Source organism: Barbus barbus (genome assembly GCF_936440315.1).
Source record: "Barbus barbus genome assembly, chromosome: 16".
In the NCBI taxonomy this organism is placed as follows: Eukaryota; Metazoa; Chordata; class Actinopteri; order Cypriniformes; family Cyprinidae; genus Barbus; species Barbus barbus.
Genome location: NC_136744.1, coordinates 30275340 through 30303175, shown reverse-complemented (window position 1 = coordinate 30303175; position 27836 = coordinate 30275340).

Here is a 27836-nt window from a genome sequence, read left to right as displayed (position 1 = left end):
ATTGACAGGTTTTATTATTGATTATTATTGCTTATTTATTATTACCACTTGCTTTTAATTGGCTGAGAAATCAAATACACTGCTGGACAATAACCAATAATTTAATATTTTTCCAGAGTTTTCCTAATGAGTTTTATGATTTGTTTAGCCTAATATATAACTTTTTGTTTTTATTTTTTTTTATCACAAAATAAGGCAGAAGTTATATTTTATTGCCTAGTACTGTATCTGTTGCCAAGTGTAATAAATGCTATCGATTAGCACTGCATTATTCAGAATCAGATGCTTTTTTTATTGGCAGCGGCTATTTGCACTAAGTGCAAATAGCGATAGATTCTATTTACACTGTTAAAATAGAAAGATTTTCTGCTATTTATACTGCTTATTGCAAATAGTGGCAATTATCTGCACCTCAGTATTGTAGTACATTATAAAACAGTACGCAATAATAACGTACTGAGTGTAAATGATGCCACCTTATTGGGACAATAAAGCCCTCCCTACACCTACCCTAACCCTATCCGATACTTTATTTTCAACTTTTTGATTATTTCCTTCATTTTTATTGAAAATAAATGCCTTTCTGATGCGATATGAGATTTGAAAAGGGGAAAAAAATGTTTGGCAAAAGGCGGGCGCGAACTCAGGTCGATCGCGTCAAAAAGCATGCGCCTTACCATCTACACCACTGAAACTGATGTTGAATGAACTTCTTCTTTTATTCTTGACTAACTCAATCACACGTTAGTGGGCGGAGTTAGTGTAAATAGCCTTTGCCAACAAGATGGGCTATTTGCACTTAGTGTAAATAGACACTCCGTTTTTGATTACCTGTAGATGACTTGGAAAAACACACACAAACCATAATGTCGCAATCATGCGTTTACTGTCTTCACGTTTCTTTTTATTCAGCTTAGCTACAGTAGAGATGGCTTTGGCCACAGCGATAGCTGGATTCTTACACGTCGTGACTCGTAAGTTACTTCTATGAGGCCGTTTCAGGGATATCCGGCTTCGAGTATAAATGAAACATACACTGCATGAGTGTGTTTACGTCTCATTCCTGACCGCATCACTGTCTTTACTGGATGTTTTTAGAGAATATTTGCGCATATTCACATGCGATTGGATTAGTTACTCATATGCTGGACTGTCGTGATTTGGCTAATGCAGGACACTACTGAATGGTGCGCATCAGAGGGGATTTAGAAGTGGGTATACGGAATGCCGACTGATAAAGAAGTGGGTATACGCCGTATACCTGCGTATACCCTCCACTACACCACTGATTGAGGAACAAGACAAAGTTAGTTCTGAACCTGAAACATTCCTTTAAAAGTCTTAAAAATCCCAAATAACGACAAGCAACAGTGAAGAGGTTTCACGATTCTGCTGATTTGCTCATAATCTCAGATGTGACGGTAACCTAAACTGTTTTTAATTAGCTGTGGAAACAATTTTCAACAATCACTGATAAGTCTGCTGAGAGAAAGACACACAGACAGACAGACAGACTGGACGTGAACGGGGCGGAGAAGTGCTCATTAATTACCGTTTTTTAGCGATGGTGGGAAGTCGCTGTGTTTGATTGAACAGACTGACCTCCAAAATCCAAAATCCAGCGTAATCATGGCGACTCAGCCGTCACAAATTAGCAGTGGTGTTTCTGGCTCTTTTCTGATTGCAGCAGAGCGGACATGTTTGAAGCCAGACATCTGCTACGAATACACCACAATGACACTTTCTATCAAACTGCCAATAGCTGTATTATAGACAAACAAGCTCTTGTTATCTCAGAGCACTTCAGACGTGGAGTGAATCATTGTGTTGCTCTATAGAGGCCCTCGGGTTCAGGATGATGTACTGTTGAGTCCCGTTTGTTGTGCTCTTAAAGACGATAACATTTAGCTTTACTCATAGCTGCTTCCTCAAAAAACGTCTTCAGATGATCTCATTTGTTTTTCTATTCTCAGTGATGACCTTTAAGAGTGGTGTGGGACTCTAACTCAGAGGTGAAGTATTGGTGTCGTATCGGTAACTCACTATACAGCATGCATTACTGCTTAACCAGCAGCATTAAAACACTACAAACAATTCAACTATAACAGATTTGGGTTCGATTGTTTGTAATTCAACACTATGCAAGTCACTATGGCTATTTGCATGGCGAGAAACAGGCTAAGCAAAATATAAAAATAAAATTTACATTAGATTTTAAAGTATGAATGATAAAAATGTTTATTTATAAATGTTTTAATTCAGTGTATGTGGTTTAATAATTTAAATTATTTTTAAATTTGCATATTATATTTAAATATTAATAATAAAAACGCCCCATAATTTATATATACAGTGGGGGAAATAAGTATTCAACACTCGAACAAATTTTTTATTAAACACATTTCCAGTGCAGCAATTCACATGAAATTTTGACCAGATGTTGGTATTAACTCAAGAAATCTACACAGAGAAAAAATATTGAACATTACAATCCATAAAAAAGTTATATTTACTGAAGTGAAATAGGAGAAGAAAAAAGTATTGAACACACAAAGAAAAAGACAAAGCAAGACAACAGCTAATTTCACTAATTAGTTCAACCTCCTATTTGTGCAAATTAGAATCAGCCAGGTTACTGCAGATTAATCAGTTAGAAAAAGCCTTACCCACCTCTGAATGCAAGTATACAAACATCTCATGATGGGTAGAGGCAAAGAGCTGTCCCAAGATTGTTGTGCTGCATAAAAATGGTAGTGGATACAGATGGATTTCACAACTCCTAAGCGTTCCTGTAAGCACCATTGGGTCCATTATACGCAATGGAGTATAAGAATACTGTTTAGAAGAATGGACCAAAATCCCACCTGCGCCGTGAACGATTAGTTTGTTTATACAGGAAGCGTCTTGAAGCTGTTATTGCAAACAAAGGCTTTTCCACCAAGTATTAAGTATAATCTCAGTTAATGTGTTCAATACTTTTTTCCTGTGTCATTTCCCTTTATAACACATCACTTTATGGATTGTAATGTTCAATATTTTTTCTCTGTGTAGATTTCTTGAGTTAATACCAACATCTGGTCAAAAGTTCATGTGAATTGCTGCACTGGAAATGTGTTTAATAAAAAAAATTGTTCAAGTGTTGAATACTTATTTCCCCCACTGTGTGTGTTGTGTATATATATATATATATATATATATGTGTGTGTGTGGGTGTATAAACACACACATACAACATTTTTTATTTTGTAATTTTATGTATTTTTGTAATTTTTATTATTATTATTTTAATATTTTTATTTACCAGCTATTACTTATTACTGGATATCTTCATGGAATTACACAGGTTAACATAAAAAAAATATATATGGAAAGAAATAATAAAACAAAAACAAAAAAATACAAATTATAACTCTTAATTAGATTTTTATATATAAATGTATCAAGTTTATTTTTTTACCATTTAAAAAAAATATTAAAACTATAATATATATATATAAATAATATATAAGATTTGTAACTTTATATTTATTAATTTAATTATATACAATTAGAAATGTATACTGTGTAGCCTATATGTATATATATTTATATATAGTATTTTTTTAGTAATAGTGTTGTAATGTGGTGTAATGTTTATCTTTATTATTTCATTAAAAGTCTTTTAATATAAGTCAACTATATAATATAATAGTCAACTATGAAAGACAAATATATTCACTGAATTAATACACATTAGCAGAGAGCTTAATGAGGTCAATATGAGTGTAAACATAACGGGATAATGATAAAGCCTTTTAGTTTGAACCAAATATTATGATGTCACTTTCTTATGAAGATTTAAAAATAACAATCAAAGATAAAACCCTTATTTTCAAGGAGGGAAATATGCCATTTAGCACTAGGATCAGTATTGTGTTAATAATATCAGCAGTAAGTCACGAACGGCACCATTTCTTTCCCAGAAAGAACCATGTATGATTCTGACATTTATGTATGATATACAGTAAAAGCTCTGCTGCACAAACCTTTAATCCTCAAAGAGGAGCTGTAATTGTAAAGACAGCGATGTCTTCAGGTAGAGCTGGAGAAATAGAGAGTGAGACGCAGAGAACACAGTAATCTCCAGTAAATCTGAGAACAGACTGGACTTCTTTTATTTGCTTTGCTACGGGAACACCCGGTACATAAAAATGACAGAGTTGAGCGATTAGGATTCAGGAGTGGACCGATACGAGTCACTGACCCTCTACAGCCATCAGTGCGCTCTCACCCACACCACAACCTGGATATTGCATTTCTCTGTCGGGCTGAAGATGAAGAATCATAATCAAAACAAAAAAAATCGATACTTCAACATCTTTTTAACCATTTAGGTCACACAGAGGGCATGCAATCATCTAATTCCGCAAATAACGTTTAAGAACTTGTTTTTAAAGTTCCCATTAAACATTATTTCTGAATGTTCTCAGAATGTTCAAAATATACAGGTTTTTAATGTTTTAAAAATATATATTTTTTTGGTTTTGCAAACGTTTAAGGGATAGTTCACTTAAAAATTAAAATTCTGTCATCATTTGCTGCTCACCCTTATGTTGTTCCAAACCTGTTTGAGTTTTTTTTTCTTCTGTTGAACAGAAAATAAGTTACTTTGAAAAATATTTCTGGTCCCCATTGACGTCCAGATAGTCTTCTTTTTTTATTTTTATTTTTTTTACCTTACTATGGAGGTCAATGGGGACCAATAGCTGTTTGGGCACATGTTCAACAGAAAATAGAAACTCATAGAGGTTTGGAAAAAGTGAAAGTGACGTGACATACGGCCAAGTATGGTAACCCATACTCAGAATTCGTGCTCTGCATTTAGCCCATCCAGCGTACACACACACACACACACACACACACACACACACACAGTGGGCAGCCATGCTGCGGCGCCCGGGGAGCAGTTGGGGGTTCGGTGTCTTGCTCAAGGGCACCTCAGTCGTGGTATTGAGGGTGGAGAGAGCGCTGGACATTCACTCCCCCCACCTACAATCCCTGCCGGCCCGAGACTCGAGCCAGCAACCTTTGGATTACGAGTCCGACTCTCTAACCATTAGGCCACAACTTCCCCGAACAACATGAGGGTGAGCACATTTCCATTTTCGTTGGGTGAATGCCAGCTAACAGGGAAAATTCACACAATTGATTTTCAAAACTTATATAAATTTTAGGACGAAATGTTCTTAAAGTAATTTTTATGGAATTGTCTTAAAACTTTATTAATATTTGATTTATGTTCTCATAACATTGAGAGAAAACGTTCTGAGATCAACATTCTCTGAACGCCCTCATGATGTTATTTGTACTTGATGTACATTGCCATAATGTTGCGAGAAAACTTTCTAAGAATATTACAAATAACCATTTCTAATAACAGATTTTGAATAAAAATAAACATTTGTACAGTATCTCACAGAAATGAGTACACCCCTCAAATATTTTATTATATCTTTACATGTGACAACACTGAAGAAATGACACTTTGCTAAAATGTAAAGTAGTGAGTGTACTGCTTGTATAACAGTCTAAATTTGCTGTCCCCTCAAAATAACTCAACACGCAAGCAATGTTTCCACAACATTTTTATAACCGTTGTGTTTTGTTACCTGAGACTATCCCTTTAAGGAAACATTCCATTTGATTATTTGGAAACATTAAGGAAACATTACTTTTGAATGTTCTCTGAACATTCTAAAATAAGTAGTAACATAAAAAAAAAAACAATGTTAGACGAACGTCCAACTAAAATGTTTCTGAATTTTTTTTTTTCTGTGAACGATGTATACATCACATGTTTGCGCTCATATTTTAAAAACATTATTAAAGACCAAATTACTCTGAAAGAAACTTCTATTAGCATTACTGTAACTGTAACTCAGAACATTCCCTGTTAGTTGAGTTGAGCCTAAATTACTTTAGCAGTACTTGAAAACCACAGCATTAATGGATCAACTTCAAAACATTCAACAACGACTAAAACCAAATAACTTCTACATGCAAATGTTTGAAAGATTTTTAAAGTTTATCTTCTAAAGCTACATTTTGCCTCCTTTTATTAAAATAAGGGATGGGCATTTTCCAAAAATGTTGCATTCGAATATTCGGGCTCATAAAAAACAAATATTCAAATATTCGTTTATTTAAATTAGGATTAATGAGAAAGACTTATTTTTATTTAACTTGAATATTTTAATGATCAAGTTTTTGTCACGATTTCTGAACAAGCTTATGATTAGCTATTACTCAACAAAGTTCTACAACAACATTACGTTATATCGCAAGGTTTTATTTTGGTTGAAATTGTGTAAACAACAACAACAACAAAAAAAAAACATAAAAAGCATTCAAGATCAAGCAGAGCAAACGGAAAAATCAAGCAGACTGTTCCAATTACAGTACAGAATGTAGGCTACATCTACTCGAGTCAGCCTATATTTATTGTGTTTAAATTGTTTTACGTATTAATTCTGAGAGAAATAATAATATCCACATCATGCTAGAGTGAAAGTTTTTTCCTCAGTCTGATAACAATAAGAACGCGCTGAGAAAGATAACGTGTGCTAACAGTTTCTTAGCGCTTTGTGTTTAACCACTCTCCCTCGAGAAATCTTGATATATGTCTGAAGATAATTTCACTATCAGATTTCTTCTCGGCTCAATCGGAGTACAGCCACACTCACCTGCAGTCGTGAATGCAGTGATAGACAGCTGTCTTTCCTCAGTCGACTGTGTTTGGATTTCATGATTTCTGATAGTATGATAAATCAGTTTCACTAATTAATTTGATCAGAAGCAATTACATTTTGTCAGATCATTTAGATCAAAGTAAATCCAAACTTTGCAAGGCAGATGATGACGTTCTGTGATCAAATACTATCAACTTAACATGTTGATATGTTAATATTTACATGTATATATTTGTATTCATATAAATTATTTCATATATAAATATATTTAATATATAAAGGTAACATTTTTCTTATATATATATACTGTATGTGTGTGTATTTATATATACAGTACACACACACATATATAATGTAAACAAAAACTTGACAAGCTTTGACAGAACTAATTTAAACATGTTCGTCTAACGTCAAACGAATGTCCATCTAAAATGTTTCAGAAAAAAGTTCTGTGAACGATGCATAAATCACATTTTTGAGAACATTACTAAAGACCAAATAACTGTGAACAAACATTCTATTAACATTCCTATATCTTTGAGACAACGTTCCCTGTTAGCTCGGTTCAAATTACTTCAGCAGTACTTGAAAACAACAGCATTAATGGATCAAATACAAGCGTGACAAAAACAGCCATGGTTTTTTAACTCTGTTAGGAAGTGTTTTGCAGGAGGGCCGGCAGTGATCGAGCAGGTGATTTGGATCTCCGCGGCTCTCCGGTTCCCGGGTCACCCGTGCATGGCTCACATTCCCAACTATTAGACTCAGAGAAGCAGCAGTTGCAGCCAAAGACTTCATCAGTCAGACTCTGACAGGATAAATAGGCCAGCGCACACATCTCACTTCAAATATCATTATACTGCAGGCACTTTAAACACAACATGGATCCATTGTACCAAATGCCACTGCTTATTGCACCAAGCTGCTTTCAAGACGAACACACTTCAACAGAGTCACTTTAATGGAGGTTCTGACTGCTAAAGATGAATAGATCTGATTACACTAACTATGCTTTTCTTTTATAAGGGGAAGGTCGTAAACGGTTTAAGCAAAACCCACTGCTAAATGTTTGCCCATTACCCCGATTCTGCTTTGCATGGAAAGACCTTGATCAGCTTTCTGTTGGCATTCTCAGGGAGGATGTGCACAACTAAGCTACATGTATATCTACCAAACAGTGGAATCTGATCTCCAGATGTGTTTTTTAAAAGATTAACTATATTTCATATCACATATTTTTCAGCGTTTAAAATTCAAAAGCATACGTCACTGGCAAACGTTGACTAAAATGTGATTTATATGTTGTAAAAACTGTTATTCAGTCAGAATATAGAGTTATTTTAAATGGCCATCAATATAATAAGATAATTTTTACTCACAAATATAGTTACAGCATCTACCAGTAAGAACTAACTTGACAACGTAAATTTTAATCATTTCACGGGAAAAAGTTACATTCTTGGTCAGTATTTTTGTCTTGTACAAGATTTAAATATTCTTCTTCAGTATTTAATTTTTTCTGTCAGGACTGAAGATAAATAATCCAAATCTTCAACATCTTAGCCATTTAAATCACATAGAGTGCATCCGATCATGACCACAACAGGCCTTCCCAGCTATCAAAAAAATGTTCCAAGAGCGTTTTGTTAACGTTCCCATAAAACGTTATTTTTGAATGTTCTCTGAATGTTGAAGATGTCCAGATTTCTGAGTGTTTTTCTTGGTTATATGAACATTAAGGAAACATTCCATTGCATAATTTTGCAAACATTACAGAAACGTTACTTTTGAATGATCTCTGAACATTCTGAACAAGTTACATTTAAAAAAAAGTTAGATGAACATCCAAATAAAACATTTCAGAAAAAAATGTTTCAGGAATGATTTAAAATTAGTGTTTTTGTGCTATCATTTTGAGAATCTTATTAAAGAACAGATAACTTTAAACAAACGTTTTCTCTATTTTACATTTTACTCCCAAATAGTTTAATTACAGCATCTACCAGTAAAAACTAAATGAACGTTTACTGTAATCATTTCACTGTAAAAAGTGAATTTCCTACTCTGTGTTTGTTTTCCAGTACAAACATCAAGAATAGAACCCTTTGAATTACATTATTTTTCTGACCCCATTTTCAAATATTTCTTCAAGTTTTAAGCTTAAACTCACGTAATTCTGATAAATTTTTCAGAAAGAAAAAAGCTTAATAACTTGTTATTTTGCATCTCAAGTAACTATCTTCATTGCATTAGAAAAGACAAAAAACTGAGGAAGAATATCACTTGCAGTGCTGTAGCTTTGCACATCCTTAATTAACCTGTCAAACCTTTGCTTTCTTAGAAACATCTTGAAGAAACAATGACTAAAGCAACTAGAAAGCAATATGAGTAAAAGACAGCCTCCGTGACCAACAATGCACACCATAAAACGAAGCTCTACTTCACCTGAATTAGAATTATCTAGAAAGCGACACTGTGCCACTCAGTCTGAGACTAATACTTACTTCAAAAGCTCTTCTCAAGTGCCTCGCTGAGAGCCAGGCTGTGGAAAATGTGAGTGAAAATCACTGTAAGAGTTCTTGTGTGCAGATCAGGCTCAGCGAAGGAAGACGGGCGGCAAACAGCTGCATCCACTTTTCGTTGGGCTCTTTGATAAAACGATTCAGACTCTTATGTAATGAACACAGGCGCTCATGTGCAAAGCAAGCGTCATTCTCCAGCTGCGGTCTCTTCATAATGCTAGCTCTGACACTGACATCCGTCAGATTAAACCACTGCATTTCCATGAGTAAGCACTCGCTTTGGCCACTTTGTGCGGACTGAGGAAATGAAACGCAAAGCAGATGATGGTGTGAAACTATTTCCAGGCAGCAGATTGTGGATTGAAGCTTTGCAGTGGACACAGAATTGGAAGTTATTCATAGAGAAGAGCACAGCTCTAGATATGTCAATGATTCACAGTAAAATTCACAGAAAACACACACACACAGAGATCAAATGAAAAACGCTGAATGTACTGCAAGTCACAGTGGATGAAAAAAAATGTAAATGTAAACTAGATTTATACATTCCCTATTGAAATGAGCAGCATGTGTTTTGTAGTTTTTGTGAAGGTTTCTTAATCAGTTCAACCAGCAAGACTTCTACCACTACCATGCTGGAAAATTATTATTAACCAGCATTAACCAAAATTAACCAGAATTAACCAACATTAACCAGCATTAACAAACATTAACCAGCATTAACCAAGATTAACCAGCATTACCAAACATTAACAAACATTAAGCAGCATTAGCCTAGATTAAGCAGCATTAACCACATTAACCAGCATTAACCAGGATTACCCAACATTAACCAGCATTAACCAATGTTAACCGGCATTAACCAACATAAGTATAAACCAGCATTTACTAATATTAACAAGAATTAACCAATGTTAACCGGCATTAACCAGCATTAACCAAGATTAACCAGCATTACCAAACATTAACAAACATTAAGCAGCATTAGCCTAGATTAAGCAGCATTAACCACATTAACCAGCATTAACCAGGATTACCCAACATTAACCAGCATTAACCAATGTTAACCGGCATTAACCAACATAAGTATAAACCAGCATTTACTAATATTAACAAGAATTAACCAATGTTAACCGGCATTAACCAGCATTAACCAGGATTAGCCAGCATTACCCAACATTAACCAGCATTAACCAACATTAACCGGGATTAACCAGCATTAACCAAGATTAACCATCATTACCCAACATTAACCAGCATTAACAAACATTAATCGGCATTAACCAACATAAGTATAAACCAGCATTTACTAATATTAACAAGAATCAACCAAGATTAACCAGCATTACCAAAGATTAACAAACATTAAGCAGCATTAGACTAGATTAAGCAGTATTAACCAGCATTAACCAGGATTACCCAACATTAACCAGCATTAACCAATGTTAACCGGCATTAACCAGCATTAACCAAGATTAGCCAGCATTACCCAACATTAACCAGCATTAACAAACATTAACGAAGATTAACCAGCATTAACCAACATAAACATAAACCAGCATTTACCAATATTAACAAGAATTAACCCACATTAACCAGCATTAACAAACATTAATCAAGATTAACCGGCATTAACCAACATAAGCATAAACCAGCATTTACTAATATTAACCAGAATTAACCCACATTAACCAGCATTAAAAAACATTAATCAAGATTAACCGGCATTAACCAACATAAGCATAAACCAGCATTTACCAATATTAACCAGAATTAACCCACATTAACCAACATTAAAAAACATTAATCAAGATTAACCGGCATTAACCAACATAAGCATAAACCAGCATTTACCAATATTAACCAGAATTAACCCACATTAACCAGCATTAAAAAACATTAATCAAGATTAACCGGCATTAACCAACATAAGCATAAACCAGCATTTACTAATATTAACAAGAATCAACCAAGATCAACCAGCATTACCCAACATTAACTAGCATTAACAAACATTAACCAGCATTAGCCAAGATTAAGCAGCATTAACCACATTAACCAGCATTAACCAGGATTGACCACCACTAACCAGCATTAATAAATGTTAACTAACATTAACCAGCATGAAAATACAAGTGAATGTGACTGATGTTTGTCTGTAAAAAAATTGCTGCCATGCTGCTAGGGTGTTGCTATGTTGTTTGCAGTGCTTTGCTATTCAGTTAAGGTATTTTGAGTGGTGTTTGGATTGTTGCCATGGTGTTGCTATTTGGTTGCCAGGGATTAACGATTAAGTTAAGTGTTACTCTGAGTGGTGTTTAGAATGTTGCTATGTGATTGCCTATGGTGTTGCCAGGGCTTAACTCTTCAGTTACTAAGGTGTTCAGAGGGTTGTGTAGAGAACTGTTGCTAAAGTGTTGCCAGGGCTTACCTTTTTAGATACTAATGTGTTCAGAGCGTTGTTTAAAATGTTGCTATATGGTTGCTAGGGTGTTGCCAGGGCTTACCTCTTCAGTTACTAAGGTGTTCTGAGTATTGTTTATAAAGTTTCAATACTGTTGCTAGGGTGTTGCCGGGGCTTACCTGTTAAGTTACTAAATTGATCTGGATGTCGTTGATGACAAACGCCAACACTAATAAACTCACATAAGAGCACCAAAAAAGTAAATAACGTAATCTAAGGATGGAATTATGTATATGCAATTCATTAAACTAAACCTGAATAATCACATTAGTAACTGTGCAAATGTTTGGTACCATCTTCAGTATTTAAAATTCAATCCCACAGTGCTTCTCTCTGCCAAGCTACTAGAGAATTCACCAGACTCCCTCCTGAGTAAAACGCGATCAATACGGCCCAGTGACTCGTGATTGCTCTGTGTATTTTCAATGATCTAACAGAGATGCGTTTAAGCCATCAAACACCTTCTAATCATCATGCAACAGGGACTTCAATTTACACTGGACTGCGTGTTCCCAGCCCGGTCGATTATATCTGTTCCATCTACAGGCAGCCTCAATTCTGTTAGAGTAGTCTTGCTACTATTTGGTCATAATAAGCTTCAAATTGATGATTAACCTTTGTAATCCGGCGAGCGTATGGAAGACGATGTGCTCTTGTCATCCGAGTGGCTGCGAGAAAGATGCTGCATTATTGTCTGCAGGAAAATTGAGGGGTTTGTGAGTAAATGAGGCAGCGTTATCTGCACAGAGCGTGCCCAAGTATAATGAAGATGCATCTCTAGAATGAAGAGCCTTTTAATAACGAATCAGACACTGTATTGTGCATTTTAATAAAAAAAATGTCCACGTCTTCATGCGTTAGGTGCCTATGCGTGACGATAGAGGCTGTTATCTTGGGAAAGCGAGGTGAATTAGCATCTGGTGCAGAGCGCCAGCCATTGTTTATGGCCCTCTATTATTTGGTAATCAGACATTAAATGAGTAATTTCTCTACATATAACTCCAGCCGCTGGTGAGCTAATGGTTTAATCTGACCAACGAGGATGATTTACCTTTTATTTACTCCGAATCACCATTAGACAAACCCAATTCGTGACTGCAAATGAAGCAAGAAACCATTTCCTAAAATGTGAATAAACACATGCACCAATTAGACTGCATATAAATGCATCAATATGCATTTTTGGCTTTCATTATCCTGTGATATTTGCAGTCGGCAGACTTGAGGCTCTTTTATCAGAGGCGTTCATCAGTTGGTATTTCATATCTATCATATTTGTGAGTGGAATCAGTCCACAGGCTATCCTTTACATGTCACCTTGTCAAAGCGCCAGACAAACGACCTCCTTCATTATCTTAAAATCTCTAAGGACGAAAAATAAGATCTTTGTGCGGAGTCTCATTTCAATGAAATAAATTTAAATTAAAATAAGGCCCTAAATTAAACCTTAATATATTCCACTCTGGGGGACAGAGGCAGAATCAGGGCATACTTCAAAAACACGACAAAAACACAATCCCTCATCAAGAGTAAAGTAAAGTTCAGAAACTTTCATTTGCCGAAGGGTCAAGGTTTGCTGAAAGAAATATTACATTAGCAATAAACAAACACTTAAAGAGAAAATAAACTTAGTCTCAACATTCAGGGTGAAATAATGTTTATTGGTTACAACAAATATCAAACGTTTGGAAGTTGGCTTTAGGAGTACACAAACACAAATACCAAAGGGTCAGTCTAAAGGATTGAAATCGATGGTTTGATGAAAACAACCGGCCAAATAATCATCTATCCAGATAACACATTTAGGTTATAAAAACATTGTGGGAATAGGTTTTGAAATGTTTCTAAAACAGTTTTCTTGATGTGATTAGAACATTATTTAAAAGTTACAAAAAGTTTCTTACAACAATCTACTTTATTTTTTAACCAAAATGTAATGTTATTTGAACACTGCAAAAATGGCTTTTCTGACTTAGATTTTCTGTCTCGTTTCAAGCCAAGATATCTAAAAAAATTCTTAAATCAAGAAGGATAAGTAAAAACTATCGTTTTGTTTTCAGAAAAAAACTAATCAAAATGAAGTGAGTTTTTGCCTGAAACAAGCTAAATAATCTGCCGATGGTGTAAACAAAATAATCTTGTTTTCTGTTTGAAATAAGATTATTTTGCTTACCCTATTGGCAGACTATTTTGCTTGTTCTAAGCAAAAACTCACTTCATTTTCACTTATTTTTTTTTCTGAAAACAAAAAAAGTTTTTACTTGTCTAGTAGTGCAGTGAAAGTTTATTTTTAATTTTCTAAAAATGTTAAAATGTCTAGTTTTCTTACATTATTTAAACATTATTTAAAGGTTACAAAAACGTTTCTTTCAACATTCTACTAACTGTATTTTTACCTAAAACATAACATTACGTTTATATTTAAAATGTTAAAAATATTAGGTTTTTTTATTGTGATTATAACATTATTTAAAGTTTGCAAAAACATTTCTTTAGGATATTAAGTAAAGATCATGTTCCATGAAGAGATTTTGTGAATGTTCTACTGTAAATATATCAAAACTTAATTTCTGATTAGTAATATGCATTGCTAAGAACTTCATTTGGACAACTTTAAAAGCGATTTTCTCAATATTTAGATTTTTTTGCTCCCTCAGATTCCAGATTTTCAAATAGTTGTATCTCAGACAAATATTGTCCTATCATAACAAACCATACATCAATGGAAAGATTATTTATTCAGCTTTCAGATGATGTATACATCTCAATTTGACCCTTATGACTGGTTTTGTGGTTCAGGGTCACATATAATAAGAGAAGTATCTCAAATATTAATAAAGTTATAAGAACGTTCCATAAACATTAAGAACGTTTGTCCTGACATTTATATATAAAACCTTTTTTGCAATGCAAAGTTTCCAAATATGTTAAATGTTAGAGTTAGGCTGGTTCAGCATTCAGATACAGTTCAGATAAAGGTTTTAATACACATGTTGTTGTGTTCAGAAACAGCTGTACAAAGCACAACAAAATACAAGGGTCTCGAGTTTAATACTTGACTATTTTAAACTTAGCACAGCATCTTAAAGAAGCCCTTACTAAAATCAGCATGTCTGTAGAAAACATGGTGTAGTAAAAAAATGAACTACACATTAGAAGAAATTAATACTTTTGGTTAAGGGTTCATTCAAATCTCTAAGTACAAGCACCTCTACTAAGAACTTGACCCTTACGCCGCTGCTCAAGCACAACCTTATTAGTTTTTACTTGAGCACTTTAAAAGTTTCCTCTCGAGTGAAGCACCTCCACCTCTACTGAGAAAAAAATACTTCTGAGCTGTACTTTCTCCACCGTTGCATGAAAAAAACCTTTTATGAAAGCCTGGAAACAAAACAAAAAATAATAAATAATGAATCCAGTAACACAGAATGGAAAATCTAAGACGTGGAGCATAATAAAGTAAGCCTCTAAATCAAATGACTGCTGTTTCTATGAGCTTTAATCTCAGGGTAATTTCATTTCACACTGCGCAGTACTAAAAACTGCAACACTAGAACAATATTTTGGCTCCTGCCTCTCGCAGGTATTTGAGAAACCGAGCCATTAAACACACATCCATTGTCTTAATTGTGTAGCTGAATAACAACACCAGCTTCACGCTTGTAGGGCAAAATAAAGAGCAACACAACATGCGGTAAAGGAGGCTTTCACTTTGATCCGAAGAGAACGAAACCACGAATAAATGTCTTTTCACTCATCAAGTGGAATGATAAATTCACCCCATAATGCATCTGCCTCAGAATTCATGATGAAAAAATATTTTAAATTAGGTGTCAAAAGCCTCATATTGAACAACTCCCTCTCAAACTGCACTCCAAACCCACCAGCGTCCAATTATTCCAAAATGACAGCAAATTGAACAGAAGAAAGCACAAAGCCGTCACTCCGAGCCGCACATCCGGGAAGCCTCATCGGAATACATATAGCATTAATGAGCCTGTCCCATCAGCACGGCTCATGTGCGACTGATGCTATGTGAGTTTAAGGGGGATTATGCGAGGGAACGCAATCAATACACTTATCCAGATGCACTGCAGACTGTAAGCCTAGGGATGGGAATCGTTGGGAAGGTAATGATTCTGGTTCTGATTTCAATACTGGTTCTTTAAAGGGACAGTTCACCCGAAAATAAACCTTCTGTCAATGTTTACTCATTCTAAACCTGTTTGATTTTATTTCTTCTCTGTAACATGAAACAAGATGCTCTTTATCGTGCAATGACAGTGAATGCTGAACGGGCTAATAAAGATAAAGATAGTGTAAGTTGGAGGAAGTAACATTAAATTAGAAATAAAGACTCAGGGTAACTCACATAAAGTGAAATAAGTTGGCTTCAGGAGTGGGAAAGGCCAGAACAACAAACAAAAAAGTCGGTGGTTTACCTGAACTAATAGTCTTTAGGAAATTTGTCGTTCTTTGAATATTTTAACCTTAACACAGCGTCTGAAATAAGCAATGCTTAAAAACACAAAATCCAGTAATTAAGGGTGTTATCATACATGTTCTTGCGTTCAAAAACAGCCAGAACCATTGTGGTCTCGAGGTTTGGCTTTAAAAGTTGAATATTTTAACTTTGACACAGCGTCTGAAATAAGCAACACTTAAAAACACACACACAAAAAAACAGCATATTTGTAGTACAGTCTGGAGATTTAGCTTTAAAAGTTGAAAATTTTAACCTTGGTTTGACTTCAGTGATACCAAACATTACTGTTTTTTTTTTACATAACCAATTGTTATTTAAATATGCACATCTTCAGAAGGAGATTTTAAGAAAGTAAAACTTAAATGTGGGTCTGTTCCTCAGACAAAGATACTGAACAGCTTCAGAAGACTTAAAATATAATGCATTTAGATCCATGTGGACTGCCATTTTATGCTGTATTTTTGGAGTTTGACAGCCTCTGGTCACCCACAGCAAGTCTTTTTGACTAAATCACTGTAAATGACTGGCTTATAGGAGTTCAGGTTGCTGTCTTTTTGTCTTTTTATTAGGTCTGCTTTTCTCTTTTACCACATTCAATATAGCCTGAAGCACAAGTATACATATACAAGTATACCAAATATCAAAATAATTAACTTCTGGTATTTTAAAACAATATTCCCATCTCTACTTACAAAGGTGAAGGTGGTAAAGAAAAACCTCTGTGTTCTCATGAATAATGCAGTTAGTCTCAAATATGCAAATCTATGTATTAGCCTAGTTATGCATGCACTGTAACTTACAGCGAGTTATGTATTATATATGAACAAGACATGTAATGAACGACTAGTCGGCTAACGCACAAGCACACAGTGCTAAAGGCGCTGGATAACTTGTGAACCAGCTTCAAAATCCTAATATCTACTTGACTAATAAATGACATCCTGGGAGACTTACGGAATTAGCTTGTAGTATGCGGATACGTCTCGCAGCTATTAAAGACAATGATGTCGTTAGGTTTGGGAGGCTTGCGAGACGGACGGAGACGAAGCGTAGCGCTGTAGCTAATCCTTCCATTTTCCCTAAAGGGCTAATCAGGAATCTGCTCCGACTGATCCCATCCATCTACATCTGAGCCAATTTAACAGAAAGAGTTCATGAGGAGTCTCAGCGGGCACCAAATGAGCCGAATCTAGGCCAAACTTTTAAAGACATGTATGGCTACGTTAATATGTGGGATGGGGAAGGAAAAGGTTTAACATGCAAAAGCAGGGAAATCTTCACCAGCACACGCAAGTGCCAGCAACTTTCAGTTTCAAGTTCCCAACAGGCTGACAGCATTGAAATTCAAGACTTTGTGCATATTTTAGGCATATGCAGTTCATGGTAATATTAATACATTTTAATGTTTGCATGTTGCAATGGTTACATGTTGGGTCTTCATGAGTGTTGCCAGATTGGGCCAATTTTTTACAGTCCAAACGCTCTCCTCTCCAAGAAAAAAACCCCAAATATTCACTGCCAAAAGAATGTGACAGAATTCTATCTCCATGCAAACGAAGGTTGATAAGCACAGTTGTTACATCCTTAAAACTAGAGACAAAATAAAACTATAAAAATGAATCAATTTCCCAGATAGGAGAACAATATAACAGGAAAACAGGTCAAAACATTACAAATACAGTACAATAAATATGGCAAAAAATATATATTTCTACCCAAACAAGGTTGAAGTATGTAAAATATTTGCAAACGGCAGTCAAAAAAAAAAAAAACTGTTGTTCAATGTCAACAGCAAAAACGAGCCAATTCAAGTTCAGTCAAAAAAGCCAAGTATACGTGATTGGAATAAGCAATGGGTTGGCAGTGCTATAATCATCTACATATTATAACCACCTAAAATATGTCATTTCATATTCAAAAAATGAATGACAATGATAATAATAATTTGTGCTGTGCTTTATTTCCAAACAGAGCAATCCGCTGTTTGAGTGGTGAGTCACTCTACCATTCTTTTATATTTATTTATGCCACTTTGGAACAGCAATCACTTGAATATACAGCTATAAGTTCAAAATCTGATCCCTTATCGCAATGGCATCAACACAAACACCAGAAGAATCTGCAGTGTGTTTATCCAGCTACCAGCGAGCATTCTTACAAGTTTCACTAATGTTTTTTTAAATATTATATAAATGTTAGGACAAAATGTGCTTAAAGTAATGTTATGGAACGTTCTTAAAACTTTATTAATATTTGATATACGTTCTCATAACATTGAGAGAAAACGTTCTGAGATCACCATTCTCTGACTGTCCTTATGATGTTATTTGGATGTGATGAACATTCCGAGTAATGTTTGTGTAACATTCCAAGTAACGTTCTGATTAAGATAATGCTCTTAGAATTAACACACACACACATTCAAATCATTTAAAAATATTCAAAGAACTTTATATTTTGGGTGAAAGAGTTAGTAGAATGTTTTATGTTTTTCAGTGTTTCCCCTAGGTTTATGGCTTTGGGGGGGCTCCGTATTTTTCCGGCATAAAAACATTAATTTAATTTTATCTTTTAATTAATGAAAAATAAACAAATCTTATTTTTTTGGAAAATAAAGGGGATTTAATATTGCAATTAAAACATTGAAGACATATTTTATGATTATTCCTTAAAAATAAGGTTTTAATCATTTTAGTGAACATTCTACTGAACAATAGGAATATATTTCTGCCGCAATGTCTACAATTGAAACCCGAACTCCGCTGTGTGCGATACAGAGAGCGCAAATGTAATGTAGAGACAGAGTAGAAAACATTTTTGTAACTTTTAAATAACGTTAAGATCACATCAAGAAAACTGGACTTTTTAATGTTTTTAGAAACGTTCAAGAAAAGTTTTTGTAATCTTTAAATAACATTCTAATTGTGAAACGAAATCTGGACATTTTAATGAAAATTTCAATGTTCCCACAATGATTTTATAACCTAAATTTATTACCTGGATAGTAACATTATGATGACTGATTGGATGGAGTACATGCACACTTGGGTTTTGTTTGTTAGCCAATTAACCTATAAAATAATCTCAAACTGGTCCAGATATTGTCCACTCACCAAATTCAAACTCACCAGCTGGGTGGAAATCCTCCCAATCTGGCAACACTGGTCATCACTCTTCATGTACAACGTAAAATTAACTTCCAAAACACTTTGAGTTGGGTATATTTTACCACGATCTCTGACAGTCTTGCAATGTTTGTTGTCTAAAAACAGCAAGGTACATAAAACTCGATTCCCATCAGCAGCCGAAAGCTTCTTTTGGATTTCGAAAGGGTCCATAAGTCAGAGAATTGGGCCCAGACAAAGACTGCCTTTAAGCACTGTTAGATCTGAGAGGAAAAGCAAAGCACATCCCTCAGGGGCTAATCTGTATTTGCCCAGTTCAGCATTAACCATATAAAAGAGAGTTCAATAAGTCGCAGAACAAAACTGAGAGCCTTGACGTGTCTGGCCTGCGGGCGTCGCATGAGTTACACATCGCCAGCAGCAAGCGGCTCACGCGCTCATGACAAATGACTCCTCTAGTCATGGCATATTACCATGCTCTGTGCCCGTCTCGGCAGAATCCTTCCAGAAGCCTGCCAGGTGCGAGAACATTTCATTCTTTTAGCTCTGGAATATTTTGATGTATTATTCATTTAGGGTGTAGTCCCTCTCGTTTCAATGCAAAATGAGCTAAATGAGGCGAATCTCACGAAACCTGTCATAAACACGTCCAGATCATATTTCACCCCGACTCAAAAGAGAAATATACCAAATGATATTATGCACAAAGAAAATGATGCCTATTTTAGGACCATGCATTGTGATATTCTTTGATTTTTATGCCACTTGAGCATATTTCAACCTCAATTAGTCTTAGTATCAGTCTCATTACTGTAATGCAAATAAAATAATGATTTATTATTTCAAATATAAAATATTGATACCAGGGTTTCTGCAGGTTTGATGAAGGTACATTTAAGACATTTTAAAGACGTTTGTAAGACCACGTAAAGAAAATGTGAGGAATGAACTGAAATGTCTAAAATGCAAATGTCTAAAGATCCTTAAATCGAGATTTATTTACTTGAAAAAAAAGCAAAATTACATTACATAAGAAGTCTTGTTTTTGTGGAATTACTCAAAATCAAGTGAGTTTATGATTAAAACAAGAACAAATATCTGCCAATTGGCTTAGAAAAATCATTTTAATTCAAAAAGGGAAAACAAGATTTATATCCTATTGACATATTTGTTCTTGTATTAAGCATAAAATAACTTCATTTTGTTCAATTTGTCAAGATTTTACATTTGCATTCTCAAATAAATGTATCTTGATTTAAAAGATGTTTAGATATTTGTACTGGAAAACAAAAACGGTGAGGAATTTTTTTTTTTTTTTTTTTTTGCAATGCATCCACCCTTTTATGAATTTAAGACTTTTTTCCCTGATTTAAGAACTTTTTAAGGTCTTAATTTGCGGAAGGGTGAATTAAGACTTTTAAGGCCTTTTTAAGAACCCCCAGAAACCCTGAATCCATCATGTTAGTATATAATTTATGCACAAGCATTTTCTTCATGTAATTTATCATTTCCTATTTTCTTTATTAAAAAATACAGAGAAATATATTGTTTTTTTTTGTTTGTTTGTTTTTTGCAATGCATGCAACATTTAATGCCATGAATTCAAGAATTTCTGCTCTTTTTTAAGACATTTTTCAGGCCTTAATTTGTGGAAGGGTGAATTAAGACTTTTTAAGACCCACAAAATCCTGAATCCATCATGTTACTATTTAATTTATTATTTTTTTTCATGCAAAACATAATTTCCTATTTTTTAATAAAAATACAAAGGAAGATATAATTTTTTTTCAATGCATGCAACATTTAATGCCTCAATTTAATGAATTCTTTTGTGCTCTGATTTAAGACCTTTTTAGGGCCTTAATTTGTGTAAGGACAATTTTTTACTTTTTTTAAACCTGCAGACACTCTGAAGTATTTAATTTATGCATTTTTTTATATGCACAATATAATTTCATATTTCTGAATAAAAATATTGAAGAAGATAATTTTTCCAGTGAATGCAACATTTAATGCCACAAGTTCATGAATTCAAGACGTTCTGCTCTGATTTAAGACCTTTTTAAAGCCTTAATTTGAGGAAATTAAGACTTTTTAAGACCTGCAGAAACCTTGAATCCATTAGTATTAAACATATGCATTTTCTTCATGAAAAATATAACTTCCTATTTTTTCTTTTGATTTTGAACTGAAATAAGACCTTTCATTGTTAACGTCACCCAAGAATGAAACTTACCTGCAATTTTCTAAGCAGATACGAGCTAAAACAGTGGAAATAATACAAACGGCTGGCAAGATTTCTGCCAAAACTGCAGACATCTGGGCTGCGAACTCCCCAACAGCCTCCGAACACAATCTGCTCCTATAACAACTGTACGTCTGTACGTCCTAACTCCAGCAGGAGAATATTAATTATCAGCAGACATTAAGGCCTGCAGATTGAATCTGGCACGCATTAAAGCTGCGCGTGTTACCCCGATAGCTCGTGGACCTCCTGAGGGGAAAGATGTCTAGATTTTCTCTCCCAAAACGAGCAGAATACATTTACATGCTTAACAATGTGCAATTCCCTCAACTAGCAATTTTCCTCCTTTAATTCAACTAACACAATCTCATCAAATATTAATATCGCTCTTGAGCTGTCTCTGACGGAATGGAAGAGAAAATGAGAGCCGATTATGAAAAAATAAAACAAATAACAAAAAACGCCTCCATTCGAATGAATCCAAAAGAACAAACTCACAAGGATTATTATTTGATCTTATCAAGGACACAGCTAGAGCTCTGCATCTTTATGTTCGGGCTGGCATTATTAATGCATTTCGCTCTCTAATCATGTCTTACAGAGAAATACATTTGTTGCCATTTTCAATTCAGCGCAGCGTGTTCTTTTAAACGCAGCAAATTTCATTCTGTAATTAGGTAATTAGCGCTTCTAATCTCTAAACTTTTAATCTAATAAAGTAAATGTGATTCATTTCCCCCTGATGTCAATTCTGGCACTCTTTCATTCTCTCCAAGTAAACAAAACAGGAGAAAAGGCATTTCATTGCCTACAAAACTGTGAAGCGTTCAGCTTTCTGTGAAGCATAAAAATAATGAGTAAAGTTTACTCCGTTTGGTCTGCCGCTTGGCCCGCACAACTATATACTTGGCCGTGCGTTCAGAAACCCATGTCGTTTAAGCAATAATCCAGCCAAAACTGTAGTCTAACGCAATCGAGGGTTCAATATAACCGATGCCGTAAACCACAACCCTAAAAACAGCCTTTATGTTCTCAATAGTCTTGTTTAGTCAAATCAGCAGCTGTGTATGATGATAAGCCATGACTTTGAAGCGCAGCCATGTTTGGTTTCTTTCTGCCAAAGCGTTGGACATCTGAAGCATTCACAACAGCTGCGTGCATTGAGCATTTAGTCAACTCGTGGACATCTCGTACCGCTGGGACACGCGTCTCGGTTTAACGCTTCCCCCGGAGACAGATTAAATCCAGTACTTTCAACTACAAATGAATCACAGGCAGGAATCTTTACATTTAGCCGTACGATTACAGAAGCATTACAGCCACCTGATCGGGATCTCTAGTGCCCAGGCAATCGAAAACGTTTGCACTTAATTGAAAACCTGCTTCAGTAAAATTGCACGAGCCACTAGGCTTCCTAAGACGAGCCGGAGGGAATCCAAAAATAAACAGCACCTCGTTCTTTTAATTAAAGGTGAATCAGTTGGCCTGTGGCAAAACGCCCTGAACCAAACTCAGCCTTTCTTAAACAGTTCAATATAAGATGACAGCGGGTTACGGGCCAGGAGAGGACTCTCGGGGTCCCTGTAGAAGCTCTATTGAATGGCTTGTCCATACCATCTGTTCCTGTTTTCTCAATACCCTTGCCACTAACAGTTAAACTTCACGGCTCCCGTCACATCACGGCCCGTCTAATCGGGTTGGACTTAAACAATGAGACAGGGCTAAACCGAATGCACCCGCAAATGAGAATTGATGCAGTGCATATCGCCTCTACCTGTGTGATGAATGGCTCTGAGTAAACTACCGGACGGGCTCAGAGGCGTGAGAGATTGACGCGGGAATACTGCGTCTGCTCGTGCACGCTTTGCTGTTAGACCTTAAATAGCAGCCTGAGACAAAGCGCCACAACAATCCAGGTTTCAATGACATGCTGATGAATTCCAGAGACATTGATAAAGAGAATTAAGCATCAAAAAACATCTAAAAATAACTTGCACATGCACTTGAAACCACAATGCTCAATACCAGACTGAAGGCTCAATATCGCAGGATATCAAATCATTTGCACAAACATACAAATCCTATTTTATGAAGCATTTTACTTCACTTCCACAGGTTTGCTGAACTGGCATATAAGAAATCCCTTAAGTGCCCTACTGCATCTACCAAAGGCAAACAAAACAAAGCATTCACTGCTAATCAATTGATAGTGTACTTGCATGAATCAATCCCATAGAGAGAAAATCCTCATTTATATAAGGAAGTCATTAGTTCATCCCAAACATGTTTACTTGCATTGAAAATAAATACAAAAAATGTAAACGTTGTACTTATTTACCGTAATTAATATGCAAATAGTTGTGAAGTTATGTTGTTCTCAGCATTATTTTTAATAATCATTGCAGTCTTCACTATAAAAAAGTGATACTCAGCTTTTTAGAGGAGCTCTACCATAGTACTGTGTTCATTTGGAGTACAATGGCAAGTATGTACAGTATAACAATCATTCAATACCATCATATATATCAAAATACCATAGTAATACCACCTGACACCATCTGTACTGTAGCATGGTACTGTCAAAGTGCTTTTTACAGAAAAGACAATCGTGAAAAAACAATAATTGACCATGGCTGTTTTGGACATGGTACCATGGTAATACCATGTTTTATTGGACATGTATTATTTTAAGCACCATGCAAATACCATACGTAAACATAGTAAGCAAAAAGTATACCATGGTATGACCATCACTGTACAACGGTAGTGCTACACTAAGTATTAATAGAAAAAAATCATTACCTCTATAAGAAAGTGATTTACAATGGTTTTCCGATACGGTATCATAATACTACCATGTTTTATTGCCAGTGCTGCTTTATTTCTTTACATATATTAGAGTACCATGGTATTATTGCCATCACTGTGCCATAGTACTCCTACACTCCTTTCCAGTAAGTATTAATACAAAACAATCATGACCTCAGCTAAATTTCCTTACATAGATTAAATTACCATGCAAATACAAAGGCACATGGACATGGTAATCATTTCAAAGTACCATGGTTATACCATCACTGCACCATGGTACGCTACTTTCTTGTATTAACACTAAACAACTATGACCTCAGCAAAAAAAATAGATAAAGCCTTTAGTGATACTGTGCCATGGTACTACCATATTTATGATATCATACTATGGTTTTTCCTTACATATATTGAAGTACCATGCAAATACCATGGTACACACATGTGGGAATCATTATATACATAAAAGTATAAAAAAAGGATACTGTACCATGGTACCATCGATAGTCACATACACTGAAGTACCATGCAAATGCCATTGTGTTTCAGAACCATTATAACCCAGAAGCACAGTATTAGGATGCCATCACTGTATGATACCACCTCAGTACTTTTAACAACGCTCGTTCTAGTATAACACAAACAATTAAAGCAATTCTTTCAGATATGAGAGTATAATCGCGCGCGTCTCTCTATAATGAATGCTGTGCAGGTGACAGAAACGCACCTGTGTTTCCTCGCGAGCGCCGAGCTGAGGAACCCATCGCTCCGCGCGCAGGAACTGTTCAGATCGGTCCGGTTCTCCTGCTGTCTGTCGCGTCTCCTCTCCAAGTGTCGGTTCCTCCTGAAGAAGAGCAGAAGTCGATCACATCACTCCTCGAGGAAACGAGCGGAGCTGCTGTTTCTCCGCACGCGCTGAACGCGAGACTGACTCACAGCGCGAGAGACGCGCGGAGTTCACTGACTCTCTCTCTCTCTCTCTGTGTGTGTGTGTGACTGAAGGAGGAGTCTTTTTGATGCGCACAGCTCCAAAAATCTCAGTATATTTAAATATTAGAAATATTTCACTATCCTTGTTAAAACACAAGTTTGTAAGATAAATAATTGTGGCTTAATATTATTATTTTTTTCATTTTTTTCTAAATGAAAAAATAATAGATATAATCTTAATTTAAAGAAAAAAAAACTAATATTCAGAATTTAGAGGAAAATTACTGTTTAGATGAGTTTAAATGACTGGTGAATATTACAGTGGACAGTAAAGCATAATGGATGTTATTTCCTTCTACAGTGGGTTATATCCACTAACCCAACCACTTATCATCCAGTTAGATACAAACTATTACAGTTATCTGGTTAATCACCAAGGCTGATATTCAGAGGTCCTTTATTTCCCCCACACTTATCCAAATTACTCTCACAATGGGACAAATTAAAGTTGAACGATTTTAAGTTGCCACTCATAAAATGAATTATTGGCTATGGAGAGTCAAATCAAAGCTGTCACTCAAGCTAATATTAAATCAAAACATTAGTTTTCCTGCAGTTTTCTGGCAATAATGCATTTCTGTGTCGTGCTTGGTTGTCAGTTCTCATATTTGGCTCTTTGTAGAACTGAAAAGTGTAACACCAAATAATAAAATGCAAAGTTAGTGGTAATAAAGGCAAACCCAGAGAATAAATATGGAAAAATCATGCACTGATGCATTACTGTCCGCTGTACAGACGGATAATTCACCAGTAATTTAAACTATTGATTCAAGAACTAAACACTTACTAGACATCCACGCGTCAGATTATTGTGAATTATGCTGTGAGCTCTGCTGCAGATTGAATCTGTAAATTCATTTCATGGATGGTTTGTAATTTGTAAAGCAGTTGTGAGATACACAGGTCTCCCGGATCAACAAGACTCAGGATCTCATTTAACATCTGAGGAACAGAACATCTTCTCCCTTTATGTGTATATCAAAATCAATCAATACAACTGATCAATATCTTTCCTGTCCAATTTAGAGCCCATCACAAATCCTTGATTCATCTCCATCGGCACAGATCAACAAACAAGTGCAACATAGGGGAATGTTCTTTCTTTCTTTCTTTCTTTCTTTCTTTCTTTCTTTCTTTCTTTCTTTCTGTTGTCTGGCTGCAGTTTACGATCATAAACGATCAAAGTACCTGTACTTTCTTTCTTTCTTTGACTGTCGTTTATTCATTTATTCAAATACAGTAAAACCATCTGATGGTTTTTGCACTGTAAATGCCCTCTGGAGGGACATGACAGATATTCTTAGGAATGAATGCATTTGTATTCATCCTTTTTTTTTAAAGCCTATGAATAAAGCTTTCAAATGGGGTCAAATGCACCCAGGAGTGATCTCATAACATATTCCATCTTTCTTGTCTTAAAGCCCAGCTCAGCTGTTTGCTGCCCGTCCTCAGCCACGTTTGTTCCCTGTGTTGGAAGGAATATGTGTCATAAAACACAGCGGCTTGTTCGTCTGCGGTGAGCGGCAAAGAGAGGCCACGCAGAGGCCACATTCATTTTTCAGCAAACCGCCGCTGTCACAAGGGAAGTAACATCACAAAGACCTTGATTGGTTCAAATTGTACAAGGTTTGTAAAGCCGAGCATGGTCGGCACGGCAGACTAGAGTGCAAAGGAAGAAAATTTTGTACATTATAAATGCCCGTTCAGAGCCGTGACTGCCAAGCGGAGAGGAGAATACAAATGAAAAATATATTAGGGCTGAGATAAATGTTGTAAGAGTGCTTTTCAGACAGAAATGAGTCCTATAGAGAACCGAGGTTCCAGAGAAGAAAATTTGACAATATTAATTTCTGTCCTACTGGCCATATTTATGCTCTAAAACAGACCCACCCCCTCCACAAATCTGTTGGTCCCCCTTAGCATTAAAATACATACTTGAAGAGATTTTATGTTTATATTTTAATAATGTAACACATTCAAATCTATATATTTTAAAAAAGTGTCCTACTAACAGGATTCCCAAACTTGTTTGCCAGCTGAACCCCTTAGACAAAATATTTATTTGAATTTAATAAATAACTAATCAATAAACACTTTTGCATGTTCATGATTCTCTGATGTTGGTTAATGGTCACCTAACATGCAGGTAAACAAATATTCAATGTTTTTTCAGTAAATATTTATATCCAGTAGCACAACTTATATTGCAATTATTTTGTTATATAGTGTGAATGTGACAATATTTATTACTATATTCCATATTTAATTATTTTTATTGCTATGTCATATTGAGCAAATGCAGGTAATCTGATAAAATATTTTATTTTGATTTCTTTTATTTTAAAATTATTTTATATGGTAGCTGTAATATAATTATATTACAGTTATTATTAATTAAATTAAAAAAATATGTTCAAATATTGTGATTGTTTTTATTTTTACTGTTAAATAAACAATTTAGAAGATAG